Source organism: Heteronotia binoei, chromosome 15 (genome assembly GCF_032191835.1).
Source record: "Heteronotia binoei isolate CCM8104 ecotype False Entrance Well chromosome 15, APGP_CSIRO_Hbin_v1, whole genome shotgun sequence".
Lineage (NCBI taxonomy): Eukaryota > Metazoa > Chordata > Lepidosauria > Squamata > Gekkonidae > Heteronotia > Heteronotia binoei.
In genome coordinates this window covers 5118259-5135844 of record NC_083237.1, presented here as the reverse complement: position 1 = coordinate 5135844, position 17586 = coordinate 5118259, and the positions used below count along the sequence as shown (strand labels likewise).

Genomic DNA, 17586 nt, shown 5'->3' with positions numbered 1-17586 from the left:
GATTGTGAGCCACTTTGAGACTCTGAGATTTGGAGTGGAGGGCGGAATATAAATCCAATATCATCGTCATCACACTGGACTTGAATCCAGCTGCAGAAATTTAGGTAAGCCTTTCCCTGTGGCTGTTCTTTTACGCTGGGCAAAACTTCACCTGACAGGTGTTGTTTTACGCATTGCTTCAAAGCACAGGTGATATGTCAAACACACAGGTGCCCCTCATGAACTTTTAAACGTTTTTTGAGAATTTTTGTTTTCTGGAACTATCGACTGATGAGACATTAAAAAAACAGTGCAATAGAATTCGGGTTGTTGTAGGTTGTTGTTGTTCAGTGGCAGTCAAGTCCAACTCCTTGCGACCCCACGGACCAAGTCACACCAGGCCCTCCTGTTCTCCACCATCCTCCCAAGTCTGCTCAAATTCATGTTAGTCACATCAGTAATGCTGCCCAGCCATCTCATCTTTTGCCATCCCCTTCTTCTTCTGCCTTCTTTCTTTCCCAGCATCAGGGTCTTCTCCAGGGAGTGCTCCCTTTTCATTTGGTGGCCAAAGTCTTTGAGCTTCAGCTTCAGCATCTGACCTTCCAGGGAACAGTCTGGGTTGATTTCCCCTAGGACTGACTGATTTGATCTTCTTGCAGTCCAAGGGACTCTCAAGAGTCTTCTCCAGCGACTGCTCCCTTCTCATTAGGTGGCCAAAGTATTTGAGCTTCAGCTTCAGCATCTGACCTTCCAGGGAACAGTCAGGGTTGATTTCCCTTAGGACTAACGGACTGGATCTTCTTGCAGTCCAAGGGACTCTCAAGAGTCTTCTCCAACTGGCAAATCTAAAAACAACTAAAGCAAAGTCACCACACCTCAAAAATATATATATTATAGCATTGGAAATAGTGCAGAAAAGGGCAACTAGAATGATTAAAGGGGTTGGAACACTTTCCCCATGAAAAAAGGTTAAAACGCTTGCGGTTCTTTAGCTTGGAGAAACATCGACTGCGGGGTGACATGATAGAGGTTTACAAGATTACGCCTGGGATAGAGAAGGTAGAGAAAGAAGTACTTTTCTCCCTTTCTCACAATACAAGATCTCGTGGACATTCAATGAAATTGCTGAGCAACTGGTTTAGAACTCATAAAAGGAAGTCCTTCTTCACCCAAAGGATGATTAACACATGGAATTCACTGCCACAAGAGGTGGAGGCGGCTGCAAGCATGGACAGCTTCCAGAGGGGATTGGATAAACATTTGGAGCAGAGGTCCATCAGTGGCTATTAGCCACAGCTTATACTTGGACAGTGACGCTCTGTATTCTTAGTGCTGGGGTGGGGGGCACAGTGGGAGGGCTTCTAGGGTTGTGACACCACTGCTGGACCTCCTGATGGGACTTGAGGTTTTTTGGCCACTGTGTGGCACAGATGTTGGACTAGAAGAGCCATTGGCCTGATCCAACATGGTTTCTCTTATGTTCTTATATCTGAGGCAGTGATGCTCTGAATTCCTGGTGCTTGGGTGGATAACAGTGGGAGGGCTTCTAGTGTCCTGGCCCCACTGATGGAACTCCTGATGGCATCTGGGTTTTTTTTTTTGCCTCTGTGTGACACAGGGTGTTGGACTGAATGGGCCATTGGCCTGATCCAACATGGCTTCTCTTATGTTTTTATGTGACACAGAGTGTTGGACTGGAGGGGCCATTGGCCTGATCCAACATGGCTTCTCTTATGTGACACAGAGTGTTGGACTGGATGGGCCATTGGCCTGATCCAACAGGGCTTCTCTTATGTTTTTATGTGACACAGAGTGTTGGACTGGAGGGGCCATTGGCCTGATCCAACAGGGCTTCTCTTATGTTTTTTATGTGACACAGAGTGTTGGACTGGATGGGCCAATGGCCTGATCCAACAGGGCTTCTCTTATGTTCTTATGTGACACAGAGTGTTGGACTGGAGGGGCCATTGGCCTGATCCAACATGGCTTCTCTTATGTTTTTATGTGACACAGAGTGTTGGACTGGAGGGGCCATTGGCCTGATCCAACATGGCTTCTCTTATGTTTTTATGTGACACAGAGTGTTGGACTGGAGGGGCCATTGGCCTGATCCAACATGGCTTCTCTTATGTTTTTATGTGATACAGAGTGTTGGACTGGATGGGCCTTTGGCCTGATCCAATAGGGCTTCTCTTCTGTTCTTATGGCTGGGGCAGTGATGCTCTGTATTCTTGGTGTTCTTGGGAGGGGGACAGTGGGAGGACTTCTAGTGGCCTGGCCCCACTGATGGACCTCCTGGTGGCGCTTGAGTTTTTTGGCCTCTGTGTGACACAGAGTGCTGGGCTGGATGGGCCATTGGCCTGATCCAACATGGCTTCTCTTATGTGACACAGAGTGTTGGACTGGATGGGCCATTGGCCTGATCCAACATGGCTTCTCTTATGTTTTTATGTGACACAGAGTGTTGGACTGGATGGGCCATTGGCCTGATCCAACAGGGCTTCTCTTATGTTTTTATGTGACACAGAGTGTTGGACTGGAGGGGCCATTGGCCTGATCCAACAGGACTTCTCTTATGTTTTTATGTGACACAGAGTGTTGGACTGGAGGGGCCATTGGCCTGATCCAACATGGCTTCTCTTTTGTGACACAGAGTGTTGGACTGGATGGGCCATTGGCCTGATCCAACAGGGCTTCTCTTATGTTTTTATGTGACACAGAGTGTTGGACTGGAGGGGCCATTGGCCTGATCCAACATGGCTTCTCTTATGTTTTAATGTGACACAGAGTGTTGGACTGGAGGGGCCATTGGCCTGATCCAACATGGCTTCTCTTATGTTTTTATGTGACACAGAGTGTTGGACTGGAGGGGCCATTGGCCTGATCCAACAGGGCTTCTCTTATGTTTTTATGTGACACAGAGTGTTGGACTGGAGGGGCCATTGGCCTGATCCAACAGGGCTTCTCTTATGTTTTTATGTGACACAGAGTGTTGGACTGGAGGGGCCATTGGCCTGATCCAACACGGCTTCTCTTATGTGACACAGAGTGTTGGACTGGATGGGCCATTGGCCTGATCCAACAGGGCTTCTCTTATGTTTTTATGTGACACAGAGTGTTGGACTGAATGGGCCATTGGCCTGATCCAACATGGCTTCTCTTATGTTCTTATGGCTGGGGCAGTGATGCTCTGTATTCTTGGTGTTCTTGGGAGGGGGACAGTGGGAGGACTTCTAGTGGCCTGGCCCCACTGATGGACCTCCTGGTGGCGCTTGGGTTTTTTGGCCTCTGTGTGACACAGAGTGCTGGGCTGGATGGGCCATTGGCCTGATCCCACAGGGCTTGTATTATGTTCTTCTGTGACACAGAGTGCTGGACTGAATGGGCCATTGGCCTGATCCCACAGGGCTTCTATTATGTTCTTCTGTGACACAGAGTGTTGGACTGGATGGGCCTTTGGCCTGATCCAACATGCCTTCTTCTATGTTCTTATGTGACACAGAGTGTTGGACTTGATGTGCCATTGGCCTGATCCAACATGCCTTCTTCTATGTTCTTATGTGACACAGAGTGTTGGACTGGATGGGCCACTGGCCTGATCCAACAGGGCTTCTATTATGTTCTTCTGTGACACAGAGTGTTTGACTGGATGTGCCATTGGCCTGATCCAACATGCCTTCTCCTATGTTCTTATGTGACACAGAATGTTGGACTGGGTGGGCCACTGGCCTGCTCCAACAGGGCTTCTCTTATGTTCTTATGGCTGGGGCAGTGATGCTCTGTATTCTTGTTCTTGGGAGGGGGACAGTGGAAGGACTTCTAGTGTCCTGGCCCCACTGGTGGACCTCCTGATGGCACCTGGGTTTTTTGGCCTCTGTGTGACACAGAGTGCTGGGCTGGATGGGCCATTGGCCTGATCCAACATGGCTTCTCTTATGTTCTTATGTGACACAGAGTGCTGGGCTGGATGGGCCATTGGCCTGATCCAACATGGCTTCTCTTATGTTCTTCTGTGACACAGAGTGTTGGACTGGATGGGCCTTTGGCCTGATCCAACATGCCTTCTCCTATGTTCTTATGTGACACAGAGTGTTGGACTGGATGTGCCATTGGCCTGATCCAACATGGCTTCTCTTACGGTTTTTTAAATGTTCAAAGTGTAGATGTTAGCAGGGCTCATGGGAATACTACAGTCTTGATCAGTAACACCATCCTAAAAGCAGAGGGGAAACTGGCACACCTGAGATTTGGCAATGCACCGAGAATTCTATGTCGTGTGTGTGGAGGGGGACAACTGTTTGGAAACTGACTTTCCAGACAGTTGGTTGGAAACAGGAGAGGGCGGGGAGGGGGGTTGAGTCTCCCTTCCCATCAATTCCTGGAAGTGAATGGAAAGTACTTCTCGGCTCAATGGGCCCTGGATAAAGGAGGCAGCGAAACGGGAGTGTTTAATTTAGCCAAAATTGGATAATCCCCTCCAAAAGCTCAACATCCGCAGGACGCCCTTAAAGGAAGATTCCTGCCCGAGGGATTTGCCTCTCCAAGGGCCCTAATCCATTTCCCAAAGCACCCCCGCCCCCTCAAGCCCCCTCTCTATTCAAGGGTGATCTCCCAACCCTGTCCGTGGGGGAACTGCTGGGTTCCAGATGTGCTCTCGAAACAGGTCTGTTGGGACAGGGGGGAGGAGACGCAGCGGCGTGTCTCTTCTCCACTTCCCACCAGTGTTCCCTCTAAGATGAGTTAGTGTGAGCTAGCTCACAGATTTTTTAGCCTCCACATTTTTGTCTCAGCTCAGGAAGGATGACCCCAGAGCACACTAATTCACACTCCTGGAGAGGAGGCGGCTGAGAGGTGATAGGATCACCATCTTCAAGTCCTTGAAGGGCTGTCCTAGAGAGGATGGTGCGGAATTGTTTTCTGTGGCCCCGGAAAGTAGGACCAGAACCAAGGGCTTGAAATGAAATCAAAAGAGTTTCCGGTTCAACATTAGGAAGAACTTCCTGACCGTCACAGAGGTTCCTCAGTGGAACAGGCTTCCTCTTTGAGAGGTGGTGGGCTCTCCTTCCTTGGACGTTTTGAAAGAGAGGCTAAATGGCCATCTGACAGCAATGAAGATCTTGTGAATTTAGGGGGAGGTGTTTGTGAGTTTCCTGCATTGTGCAGGGGGTTGGACTAGATGACCCCGGAGGTCCCTTCCAACTCTATGATTCTATGATTAACTTCCTCAGTGGAACAGACTTCCTCCTTGGGAGGTGGTGGGCTCTCCTTCCTTGAAGGTTTTTCAACAGAGGCTAGAGAGCAATGAGGATCCTGTGAATTTAGAGGGAGGTGTTTGTGAGTTTCCTGCATTGCGCAGGGGGTTGGACTAGATGACCCTGGAGGTCCCTTCCAACTCTAGGATTCTATGATTCTGTGCAGCAGCTCACCACTTTCATGCCAGTAGCTCACAAAGTAGCATTTTTGCTCACAAGACTCTGCAGCTTAGAGGGAACATTCCCACAGCAGACGGACATTCAACGGGGAAGGCTTCTTCTGGCAGGGAAAGCTCCACCTGTCGAATGGCTGCCTGCCAAAGTGGGCCGAAGGGGGTGGGGGTAAAGCTTTTATTTCTTATTGTATTTTTTTTTTTTTGGCTTTGCTTTGAAGCCCAAAAGGGCTCGGTCAGCCTGCCTTGGGATGGGGGGGCGGGTTTGGCAGGGATTGCTTTGAAATTGGTCAAGCAGGTACTTCAGTCGCGTGGGCGGCAGAAGGCAGGGAGGGGCTGGGCGGGGGCGGGGCGGGATTGGTAAAGGCCGCGAGGTGCCAATAACCATCTGGATCAAAGGCTTCGTTTGCAATTCTGCCAGGGGGCGGAGGGGGGGGGGGCGGAGAAGATGCATTTTCCCAAGGGAACGGAGCCCGGGCCCCGCCTGGAACAGCTGGATGGACAGGAGGGGGCGCGATTCGTGGCTCTCCCCCCCCCCTACAGCCAACCTTGTCAATTTCAAACGCGCCCCCTCCCCACGACAGGCTTACCGGGGGGCGGCAGAGACCTCAAAATAGATCCAAGCGGGCAGCCGGGTTGGTCTGAAGCGATTGAACAAAGCGGGAGTCAAGGGGCACCTTTAAGACCAACCCGTTTTTATTTGGAACGTGCGTTTTCGTGGGCTCTTCTTAAGCACACTTCCTCAGACGAGGACTCCAGCACAGGGAGCAAAGCCAGGCAGAGCTGAGCCAAGCCATCCATAGCTGGTAGGCAGTGGCCCAGAATGCAACGTGGTACAGATTTCAGAACCCATGGCCGCTCACGATGATTAGGAATCACCTTAAAGACCAACACCATTTTATTCAGAATACCATCTTCTGAATTTTAGGCAGAGTACCACGTTGCATTCTGGGCCACTGCCTACCAGCTCTGGGCGGCTGTGCTCAGCTCTGCCTGGCTTTGCTCCCTGGGCTGGATTCCTCGTCTGAGGAAGTGTGCTTAAGAAGAGCCCACGAAAGCGCACGTTCCAAATAAAAAATGGGTTGGTCTTAAAGGGACCACTTGACTCCTGCTTTGTTATTCAGAATGAAACTTCGTTGGTCTTAACGGCGCCCCTGAACTCCGACTTTGTTTCACCCTCTGAGAAGTCCAAGCCAAAGGGGAGACGGGTTCTCACGTTACCTGGGGGACCCTCTCGGGTTTTCATTTGGAAAGGGGAGGGGGAGACGGAGAGAAGAGCTGCGGGGGCGCCGTTCATGCCTCTACCCCTCCCCCCCCCGCCTCTCTCCGAGCCCCGTCGGGTGGGAAGAGTCGCCGGACCCGATCTTTTGCTCCCCCATTCCGTTTTCTGCAGCTGCAAATCCTGCGCTGCGCGTCAAGGCGCAGAGAAAGGTGCTGCGGACGCACCCCAGTCTCCCGTGCGCATCAGGACGGGAAAGGGGGCAGAAGTCCGAGAGGAGCCCGTCCCGGTGCCTCTGGGCACGTGCAGAGTTTCATCTCTCTTTACTAAAACATCTGGTGTCCTGCCTTTCTCGGGGGTTGAAGGCAGCTTAAGAACAGAAGCCCCGTTGGATCAGGGCAATGGCCCATCCAGTCCAATACTCTTTGACACATAAGAACATAAGAGAAGCCATCTTGGATCAGACCAAAGGCCCATCCAGTCCAACACTCTGTGCCACATAAGAACATAAGAGAAGCCATGTTGGATCAGGCCAAAGGCCCCTCCAGTCCAACACTCTGCGTCACATAAGAACATAAGAGAAGCCATGTTGGATCAGGCCAATGGTCGCTCCAGTCCAACACTCTGTGTCACATAAGAACCTAAGAGAAGCCATGTTGGATCAGGGCAATGGCCCATCCAGTCCAACACTCTGTGTCGCATAAGAACATAAGAGAAGCCATGTTGTATCAGGCCAAAGGCCCCTCCAGTCCAACACTCTGTGTCACATAAGAACATAAGAGAAGCCATGTTGGATCAGGCCAAAGGCCCATCCAGTCCAACACTCTGTGTCACATAAGAACCTAAGAGAAGCCATGTTGGATCAGGGCAATGGCCCATCCAGTCCCAACACTCTGTGTCACATAAGAGAAGCCATGTTAGATCAGGCCAATGGGCCATCCAGTCCAACACTCTGTGTCACATAAGAACATAAGAGAAGCCATGTTGGATCAGGGCAATGGCCCCTCCAGTCCAACACTCTGTGTCACATAAGAACATAAGAGAAGCCATGTTGGATCAGGGCAAAGGCCCATCCAGTCCAACACTCTGTGTCACATAAGAACATAAGAGAAGCCAGGTTGGATCAGGCCAAAGGCCCATCCAGTCCAACACTCTGTGTCACATAAGAACATAAGAGAAGCCATGTTGGATCAGGGCAAAGGCCCATCCAGTCCAACACTCTGTGTCACATAAGAACATAAGAGAAGCCATGTTGGATCAGGCCAAAGGCCCATCCAGTCCAACACTCTGTGTCACATAAGAACATAAGAGAAGCCCTGTTGGATCAGGCCAAAGGCCCATCCAGTCCAACGCTCTGTGTCACATAAGAACATAAGAGAAGCATGTTGGATCAGGCCAATGGCCCATCCAGTCCAACACTCTGTGTCACATAAGAACATAAGAGAAGCCATGTTAGGTCAGGCCAATGGCCCATCCAGTCCAACACAGGGGCCAAAAATCTTTGCCGGCTCCCTCCCAGCCTGCTCCACTCTTGAGAATTCTTGCAAAAGAGAGAGCAGAAGGACAGAGGTGCGTTTTCTGAAAGTATTTTATCGGGGGAGGGGGGGATTAAGCGACTGAAATCGCCTCCCTCCTCCATCGTTTCTGCGGGAACAAGAAGCTAGTGGATTTATATCCCGCCCTATACGCTGAATCTCAGGCTATGATCACGCCCATCAAAGGATGCACTTTCCATCCATTTTCAATGCACTTTCCAACAGGATTTCTCTGTGTAAACTGGCAAAATCCAGTTGGAAAGTGCATTATTTAGTGTGTGTGAGCACAGCCTCGGAGCCTCAGAGCTGCCTACAATATTTACCTCCCCCCTCCACAACAAAGACCCTGTGAGATGGGGCTGAGAGAGCTCCCCCAGCAGCTGCCCTTTCAAGGACAACGCCTACGAACGCTATGGCTGACCCAAGGCCATTCTTCCTCCACAACAGACACGCTGTGGATGGGGCTGAGAGAACTCTGACCAAAGCTGCCCTTTCAAGGACAGCTCCTACGAGAGCAATGGCTGACCCAAGGCCACTCCAGCAGCTGCAAGTGGAGGAGTGGGGACTCCAACTCCCAAATAAGAGTCGGCGCGCTTAACCACTACACCAAAACCGGCTCTCTTCCTCCTCCAGACACGCTGTGGGTGGGGCTGAAAGAACTCTGACAAAAGCTGCCCTTCCAAGGACAGCTCCTACCAGAGCTCTGGCTGACCCAAGGCCATTCGAGCAGGTGCAAGTGGAGGAGTGGGGAATCGAACTCAAGTCTCGGAGATAAGAGTCCGCACACTTCACCCCACCAGACTGGCTCTCAATCAGCCCCCTTCGAAGACAGATTCGGGAGTGGCGGGGGTGTCGCCGCCCTGTTGGTCTGAAGCGGCAGAACAGCATTCCAGTCCCCTTGAAGGCCCCGGATGTTTGATTCTGGGCTTCTGGGGGCATGCACGTGACGTGCACACCGTGCCTCGCGCATCCGAAGAAGCGCGCGTGCGCACACACTAAAGCTTCGATCCGGCGTTGCACACTGTTGGTGCCAAGACCGGACTCCGACTTGGTACAGTCCCCTTTTTCGAAGCGATGCCTGGCCAGGCACGTGGCCGGCGCCTCTGCAAGCGACCCGGAAAGGTTTTTTGCAGAAGGGGTGAGAGGGGGCGCCGAACTCAGGAGCAAAAGGGAACCGCATCCCCCCGGGGCCACAGCTTGGGCACCTCCGCCCGTGCACCCGAGTTTCTTCGGTCAATATCACCGAGCGAGAAGACTGACATTGCCCGGGAAAGTGTTTAAAACTTCGGCGACGCGCTGTGAGCAGGATTCGAACCTGCGCAGGGAAACCCTATTGGATTTCGAGTCCAACGCCTTAACCACTCGGCCATCACAGCTACCTGTCCCGGTTTCCCGAGCGCATCTCTTTTAGGCTTCATTCAAGAGGCGCAGGAAGGGGATCCTCTTGTGTTCAGATAGATCCACCTGGGTAGCCGAGCTGGTCTGAAGCAGCATAACAAAGCAGGAGTCAAGTGCACCTTTAAGACCAACACAGTTTTATTCAGAATGTAATCTTTGGTGTGCTCTAAGCACACTTCATCAGACGAGGAATCAGGTGCAGTGAGCAGAGCCACACAGAGCTGGTAGGCAGGGGTTTAGAATGCAAAATGGTACAAATTTGAGATCCAGTGACAGAATAGCAAAATTAACAAATTGAGCAAAGCTTTGATCTGGGTAGCATGAGAAAGCTATAAAACAGCAACATGTCAAAATGTGAGAATGTCTGTCAATCACTCTGTTATATAGGAAAGGAAAGGTCCCCTGTGCAAGCACCAGTCGTTTCCGACTCTGGGGTGATGTTGCTTTCACAAAGTTTTTTCGGGGTGGTTTGCCATTGCCTTCCCCGGTCATCTACACTTTCCCCCCAGCAAGCTGGGGACTCATTTTATGGACCTCGGAAGGATGGAAGGCTGAGTCAACCTCGAGCTGGCTACCTGAAAACCCAGCTTCCGCCGGGGCTCGAACTCAGGTCGTGAGCAGAGCTTAGGACTGCAGTACTGCCGCTTTAACACCGCGCCACAGGGGCTCTTGTTGGCTCTTGTCCTGGGGAGAGAGTCCATATGCAGAATGCAGTAGTACAATAGACTGCACTACATTTGATGGTTGGGAGGGAGGTTTCACTTTTTAGGCCCCTCTGAGAAAAATGAATCTTCTGCACATTAGAAACCAAACAGCATGTCCAGGGGAAAGGTTCTAGATCAGGAGTGGCCAAAGTGGTGGATCTTTCACACACATTTTGTGGCTCTCAAGGTATGTGTCAGCCAATCTGAAGAAGGCATTTGTCTCTTTAAATCGTTTCTCCGACCCACCCGGTGGATTGTAAAATGCATTTAAAAGTTGTTTGCTTTCCACCTCTCTCCTCCCCCTCCCCATCTATTTTCCTTCCTTCCCTCCTTCCCTCCCTCAAACATCTGATGTTTGTGTCTTGGGGCTCTCAAACATCTGACATTGGAGGAGAGAGAAGTGGGAAGAAAGCCACTTTAACTACATTCTCCAAGCCACCAACTGCCTTGACTTGAAGAAGTGCTTTAAAGAGACAAATGCCTTCTCCAAGCCAGTTAACAGGGCAGCGGAGACTTGGAGAGCCACACAATACGTGTGAAAGAGCCACACGTGGCTCCCAAGCCACCGTTTGGCCACCCCTGGACTAGATAGATTCCCGGACTGATCCAGCGGGGCTCTTATGATGCACTTATGAAGCTCTTGCTCTCTGTGCCCTGTTGCTGGCCCTCCAGAGGAAAGAGCTGGCCACTGTGTGAGACAGGAGGCTGGACTAGATGGACCACTGGTCTCGTCCTGCAGGGCTCTCCCCACATCCCAATGTTCTTAAATCGTAGCGGCAGCTCTGGACCTCTCCTGTGCACCTTTGACCCCATGCAAAAGCGACTCCCACATCCAATTGGCAAACCCAGGCACGGAGGTAGTGCAAACATAGTTATGGCTGGACCCAACATATGTCTCCCATAAAGTCTGGTGTGTGGCGTTTCTTCCCGATAATCTGCTTTGATATTGAGGAAATGTTACAGGGGTGAGTGTCCCCCCAGCCTTGCTTCCATTCACCGACAAAAGCCCAAGATGAGCTTAGCCAAGTGTGGTGGCTCATGGAGGCCATGAAGATTAGTACTTGGCTTCCGCCCCCCACAAAGACCCCCGGAGAGGGGGCTCCGTAGGATTGCCCTGACCCTTTAATTAAACCCCCCTTCCTCTCCTCCTTGGGCAAGCTTCACAGCCACGTCAAGGAGCTTCAAGGGCTCGAGCAGGAGGCCAGAAGCGAGCGGCTCTTTGTTCAGGGCCCTGGCAATATTGGGTTGGGGGAGGCCATCCATGGGGCCTTTGTCCTGGGGGATTGTTCCTCTCCAGGATGCAGCCCACCCTCCCCACAGCCTCCTCGTTCTCATTAGCCACGCATGGCTGCTCCACTAATCCCTCTTGACTTTCCTTTTTGTTGTTCAGTCACACAGTCGAGTCCGACTCTTTGCGACCCCATGGACAAAGTCCCGCCAGGCCCTCCTGTCTTCCACCATCCTCCGAAGTCTGCTCAAATTCGTGTTTGTTACTTCAGTAACACTGTCCAGCCATCTCATCTTTTGCCGTCCCCTTCTTCTTTTGCCTTCTATCTTTCCTAGCATCTTCTCCAGGGAGTGCTCCCTTCTCATTTGGTGGCCAAAGTATTTCAGCTCCAGCATCTGACCTTCCAGGGATCAGTCAGGGTTGATTTCCCTTAGGACTGACTGATTGGATCTTCTTGCAGTCCAAGGGACTCTCAAGAGTCTTCTCCAGGGAGTGCTCCCTTCTCATTGAATGGCCAAAGTATTTGAGCTTCAGCTTCAGCATCTGACCTTCCAGAGAACAGCCAGGGCTGATTTCCCTTAGGACTGACTGGTTGGATCTCCTTGCAGTCCAAGGGACTCTCAAGAGTCTTCTCCAGTGAGTGCTCCCTTCTCATTGGGTGGCCAAAGGATCTGAGCTTCAGCTGCAGCATCTGACCTTCCAGGGAACAGTCTGGGTTGATTTCCCTTAGGACTGACTGATTGGATCTTCTTGCAATCCAAGGGACTCTCAAGAGTCTTCTCCAGGGAGTGCTCCCTTCTCATTGGGTGGCCAAAGTATTTGAGCTTCAGCTTCAGCATCTGACCTTTCAGGGAACAGTCTGGGTTGATTTCCCTTAGGACTGACTGGTTGGATCTTCTTGCAGTCCAAGGGACTCTCAAGAGCCTTCTCCAGTGAGTGCTCCCTTCTCATTGGGTGGCCAAAGTATTTGAGCTTCAGCTTCAGCATCTGACCTTCCAGGGAACAGTCAGGGTTGATTTCCCTTAGGACTGACTGATTGGATCTTCTTGCAGTTCCAAGGGACTCTCAAGAGTCTTCTCCAGCACCACATCTCAAAAGCATCTATTCTTCTGCGCTCGACCTTCCTTATTGTCCAGCTCTCATAGCCATACATTACTACTGGGAATACATCGCTTTGACTATACGGACTTTTGGGGGGCGACCCGGAAAACCTCCACTGCTCTTTCCTCTTTGCTCCAATGCAAGGTTTGTGCTCCAGAATGGCCTTAGAGTTAGAGAGGGGTTTTTAAAAAAATAGTTTTTCCGCACGATGCAAGAAGCGGTGCACGCTCAGCTGAGGTTCCTCTTTGAAATGGCACCTAGATGGTGCAGGCAGACAGATGGTGCACTCTCCGAATGGCCCCAATGGTCCTTATGGAGCAGGTTAGTTTTCTGGCTCCTCTCCCTGGTGAATCACTGCCTGAATTTTGCCCCAGCTGAACAGAAGAAACCAAGAAGAGCCATGTTGGATCAAACCAGAAGCCCATCCAGTCCAGCCTCCTGTCTCGCACAGTGGTCAACCAGTTCCTCTGGAGGGCCAACAACAGGGCAGAGAGGCTGAGGTCTTCCCCTGAGAAGAATATTAGAACAGCCCAGCTGGATCAGGCAAGTGAGGGTCCATCTAGTCCAGCATCCTGCCTCACGCAGTGGCCAACCAGTTCCTCTGGAGGGCCAAGGTCTTCATAAGAACATCAGAAGAGCCCTGCTGGATCAGACACGTGTGGGTCCATCTAGTCCAGTCTCCTGTCTCACACACTGGCCAGCCAGTTCCTCTGGAGGGCCAACAACTGGGCAGAGAGGCTGAGGCCTTCATAAGAACATCAAAAGAGCCTTGCTGGGTCAGACTAGGGAGGCTGCATCTAGTCCAACCTCCTGTCTCACACAGTGGCAAACCAGTTCCCCTGGAGGGCCAACAACAGGGCAGAGAGTTTGAGGCCTTCCCCTGAGAAGAACATCAAAAGAACCCTGCTGGATCAGACCAGTGAGGGTCCATCTAGTCCAGCCTCCTGCCTCACACAGTGGCCAGCCAGTTCCTCTGGAGGGCCAACAACAGGGCAGAGTGGCTGAGGCCTTCCCCTGAGAAGAACATCAGAAGAGCCCTGCTGGATCAGACGAGTGAGGGTCCATCTAGTCCAGCCTCCTGTCTCACACAGTGGCCAACCAGTTCCTCTGGAGGGCCAACAACAGGGCAGAGAGGCCGAGGCCTTCCCCTGGGAAGAACATTAGAAGAGCCCTGCTGGATCAGACCAGTGAGGGTCCATCTAGTCCAGCCTCCTGTCTCACACAGTGGCCAACCAGTTCCTCTGGAGGGCCAACAACAGGGCAGAGAGGCCGAGGCCTTCCCCTGGGAAGAACATTAGAAGAGCCCTGCTGGATCAGACCAGTGAGGGTCCATCTAGTCCAGCCTCCTGTCTCACACAGAGGCCAACCAGTTCTTCTGGAGGGCCAACAACAGGGCAGAGAGGCCGAGGCCTTCCCCTGAGAAGAATATTACAACAGCCCTGCTGGATCAGGCCAGTGAGGGTCCATCCAGTCCAGCATCCTGTCTCACGCAGTGGCCAGCCAGTTCCTCTTGAGGACCGGAGGCCTTCATAAGAACCTCAGAAGAGCCTGCTGGATCAGACCAGTGAGGGTCCATCTAGTCCAGCCTCCTGTCTCCCACAGCGGCCAACCAGTTCCTCTGGAGGGCCACCAATGGGGCGCAGAGGGAGAGGTCTTCACCTGATAAGAACATCAGAAGGATTAATACACCTATTTTGCTGCAGTTCTCTTTTTTAAAAAAGATTTCTGGTTGATTCCAGATGTCATCTTCCGGTATAGTCTAGATCCCCGGTGAAATGGATATCTAAATTGCCCCCTCCAAATCTCCAGGTATTTCCCAGGGCAGAGCTGGTTGGCAAATCTAGCCAGCCCTCGGATGAGTTCTCTAAGAAAACCAGTAGCTGACCAGAGCCCGGGAAAGAGCTGATTCTGGCACAGCACGGCTGCCCAAACTTGCTTAATGTAAGAGCCACATAGAATAAATGTCAGGTATCTGAGAGCCACAAGGAAGGAAGGAAGGAAGGAAGGAAGGAAGGAAGGAAGGAAGGAAGGAAGGAAGGAAGGAAGGAAGGAAGGAAGGAAGGAAGGAAGGAAGGAAGGAAGGAAGGAAGGAAGGAAGGAAGGAAGGAAGGAAGGAGATATTGGATTTATATCCCGCCCTCCACTCTGAAGAGTCTCAGAGCCGCCTACAATCTCCTTTCCCTTCCTCCCCCCCACAACAGACACCCTGTGAGGTAGGTGGGGCTGAGAGGGCTCTCCCAGCAGCTGCCCTTTCAAGGACAACTCTGCCAGAGTTATGGCTGACCCAAGGCCATTCCAGCAGCTGCAAGTGGAGGAGTGGGGAATCAAACATCCTCCGGTTCTCCCAGATAAGAGTCCGCACACTTAACCACTACACCAAACTGGCTTTCCAACACCAAACTGGCTTTCCAAGGAAGGAAGAAAAATGGATGGGTGGAGAGAGAGGTGGAAAGAAAGCAACTTTAACTTTAAATGCATTCTCCAAGCTGCCAGTTGGTTTGGCTTGGAGAGCCACGCAATATGTGTGAAAGAGCCACATGTGGCTCCCCAAGCCACACTCTGGCCACCCCTGTGGCAGAGCAAGATGCTCAACTAGACTTTGAGGTGATTACTAGCCAGTGAAATATCCTCCGGTTAGCAAAAGTCTCCTCCGACTACGGGACGGGTTGCGCCCATTTCCCCGCCGGCACCCCCGAGTCAGCGCAGAAGAGGCTCACAGCTCCCTCTAGCCGACCTTCCGCGCGTTGCAGGTCCCCCGAAGCCCCCGCTTTCCCTCCGCCGCGCCGACAGTTTGGCGCATTTGGGCATCGTTAGGAGCTGCGAAACCTCCCGAAAGGTGCGACTGTGGGGCCAATCCGGCCTTTGAAGCTGGATTTTTTCCCACGAGAGGGGAGCCCAGGAGTCCGAGGGAGGCGGCGGAAGGCGTCGAATGTGCAGGGGCCGGCCTGCGAAGCCTAGTTCCCACCCGCCACCTCTTCCATCCATCCATCCATCCATCCATCCATCCATCCATCCATCCATCCATCCATACCATCCATCCATCAGGGGTCATTTCGTAGAAAAAAGAAGTGCCGGAGCTCATAAGCACAACTCATTTGCACATGCCACCCACCCCCTGACATCACTGGAGGGTGTGCTAAATTCTATCAGCTCAGCATCTACCTTAAAATGCTTCTTGAATTGTAATTGTCATAATAAAACCTGACTCCCACCGTACTTCTAAATGACTTTTGCCCATGTGGCCACAGTGGCATGGTGAAGATTCCCATCGGTCCTGCTTGATATCTTTGGGCTGTTTTCCCTTTTTTGTGGGGGAAAAATATTAGGAAGATTGTAAAATCTTAGAATTCAGCAAAATTCTCACAGGGGGTTTGAGCAACGGAGCCCAGAGGCAAGTATGGGGGGGAGGGTTAAGAAAGAAAGAGCACAATAAAATTTAGAGATTTTGAAGCTCCTCTCCTGTGAGCTCCTGTGACCTTCCTTCCTTCCCTCCCTCTCTCCTTTCTTTCTTCCTTCCTTCCTCCCTCCTCCTCTCCTCCTTCCTTTCTCCTCCCTCCCTCCCCCTCCTGCCCCCTCCTCCCTCCCTTCCTCCCTCCCTTTCTCCTCCCTCCTTCCTCTCCTCCCTCCTTCCTTCCTCCCTCCCTCCTTCCTTCATCCCTCCCTCCTTCCTTCATCCCTCTCTTCCTTCCTTCCTCCCTCCCTCTTTCCCTCCTTCTTCTCCTCCCTCCTTCCTTCCTTCTTCCTTCCTGCCCCCTCCCCTCCTTCCATCCCTCTCTTCCTTTCTCCTCCTTCCTTCCTTCCTTCCTTCCTTCCTTCCTTCCTTCCTTCCTTCCTTCCTTCCTTCCTTCCTCCTTCCTCCCTCCTGCCCCCTCCCTCTCTTCCTCCCCTCCCTCCCTCTTTCCCTCCTTTCTCTCTCCTCCTTTCCTTCTTCCTTCCTCCTTCCTGCCCCCTCCCTCCTTCCATCCCTCTCTTCCTTTCTCCCCCTTCCTTCCTTCCTTCCTTCCTTCCTTCCTTCCTTCCTTCCTTCCTTCCTTCCTTCCTTCCTTCCTCCTTCCTCCCCTCCCTCCTGTCCCCTCCTCCCTCCCTCCCTCCCTCCTCCTTCCTTCCTTCCTTCCTTCCTTCCTTCCTTCCTTCCTTCCTTCCTTCCTTCCGGCTCTCAGACATGTGGCGTTTATTCAATGCGGCTCTTCCAGGAAGCCAGCGTGGCCGCCCGTGGGCTAGAAGCCCCCCCTCTCCCCTCTGCTCGGCGGGGGTCTGGGGGCAGGTGCCGGAGGGCGCGAAGGCTCGTGGGGAATGGGCGGGCGGAGGTGCCAAGTCCCCCGTTGCGGGGGCGGATCAAAGGGCAGCTCCTGGGGCGGCAACTGGGGGAGGGGGAGGCGGGACCCCGCGGGGGGGGGGACAGAAGGCAGAGTGGCGGGGGGGGGGGAGAGGAGCAACATCTGGAGCAGGAGGGCCTGCCCCGCCCCCCACCGAGCCGAGCTGCACTTCAAGGGGGCTCTCATCCCCCCCCCCCGCCCCTCTCCAAATGGGAAAGCCTGGCAAAGGATTTCAGGCCCCCTCTGCTATGACTGCGTTTGATGCATACTTTTTTTCTCTCTACTGGCGAACCGGAATGAGGTTTATAATGTCTAGAATGCTGTTAACAAGCAAATTAGGTGGGCAAGAACCTCATTAGGAAAGGCGTGTCCTTTGGCTTTACCTAAACTTGCAGCAACAGCAACCAACCGGCGACTTTGATTACCTTTCATTGCTCTGCAGACCAAGCGGCCTTCCAGTTTATTTGGACCCTACCTTTGCATCAGTTTACACAACCCCCCAACCACACGCGTGTCTGCCCACTGCGCCCCACCCCCTCGCCTGAAGACGGAGCCATGCATATGAAAACTGACATTCCGAATAAAAACTGCGTTGGTCTTAAAGGTGCACCTGGGCTCCTACTTTGTTACTCTGCTATGATATTACTCGTTTAAGGGGGAAAAAAAAAAAAAAACTCCGGT

At 52.3% G+C, this 17586-nt stretch overlaps 1 non-coding gene across 1 annotated transcript; it reads right to left on the bottom strand.

Moving 5' to 3' along the window:
- Nucleotides 1-9452: 9452 nt before the first annotated feature.
- On the bottom strand, nucleotides 9453-9534 carry TRNAS-CGA (transfer RNA serine (anticodon CGA)). The gene has a single exon. It is a non-coding gene; the product is annotated as a tRNA-Ser (tRNA).
- Between the last annotated feature and the right edge of the window lie 8052 nt (nucleotides 9535-17586).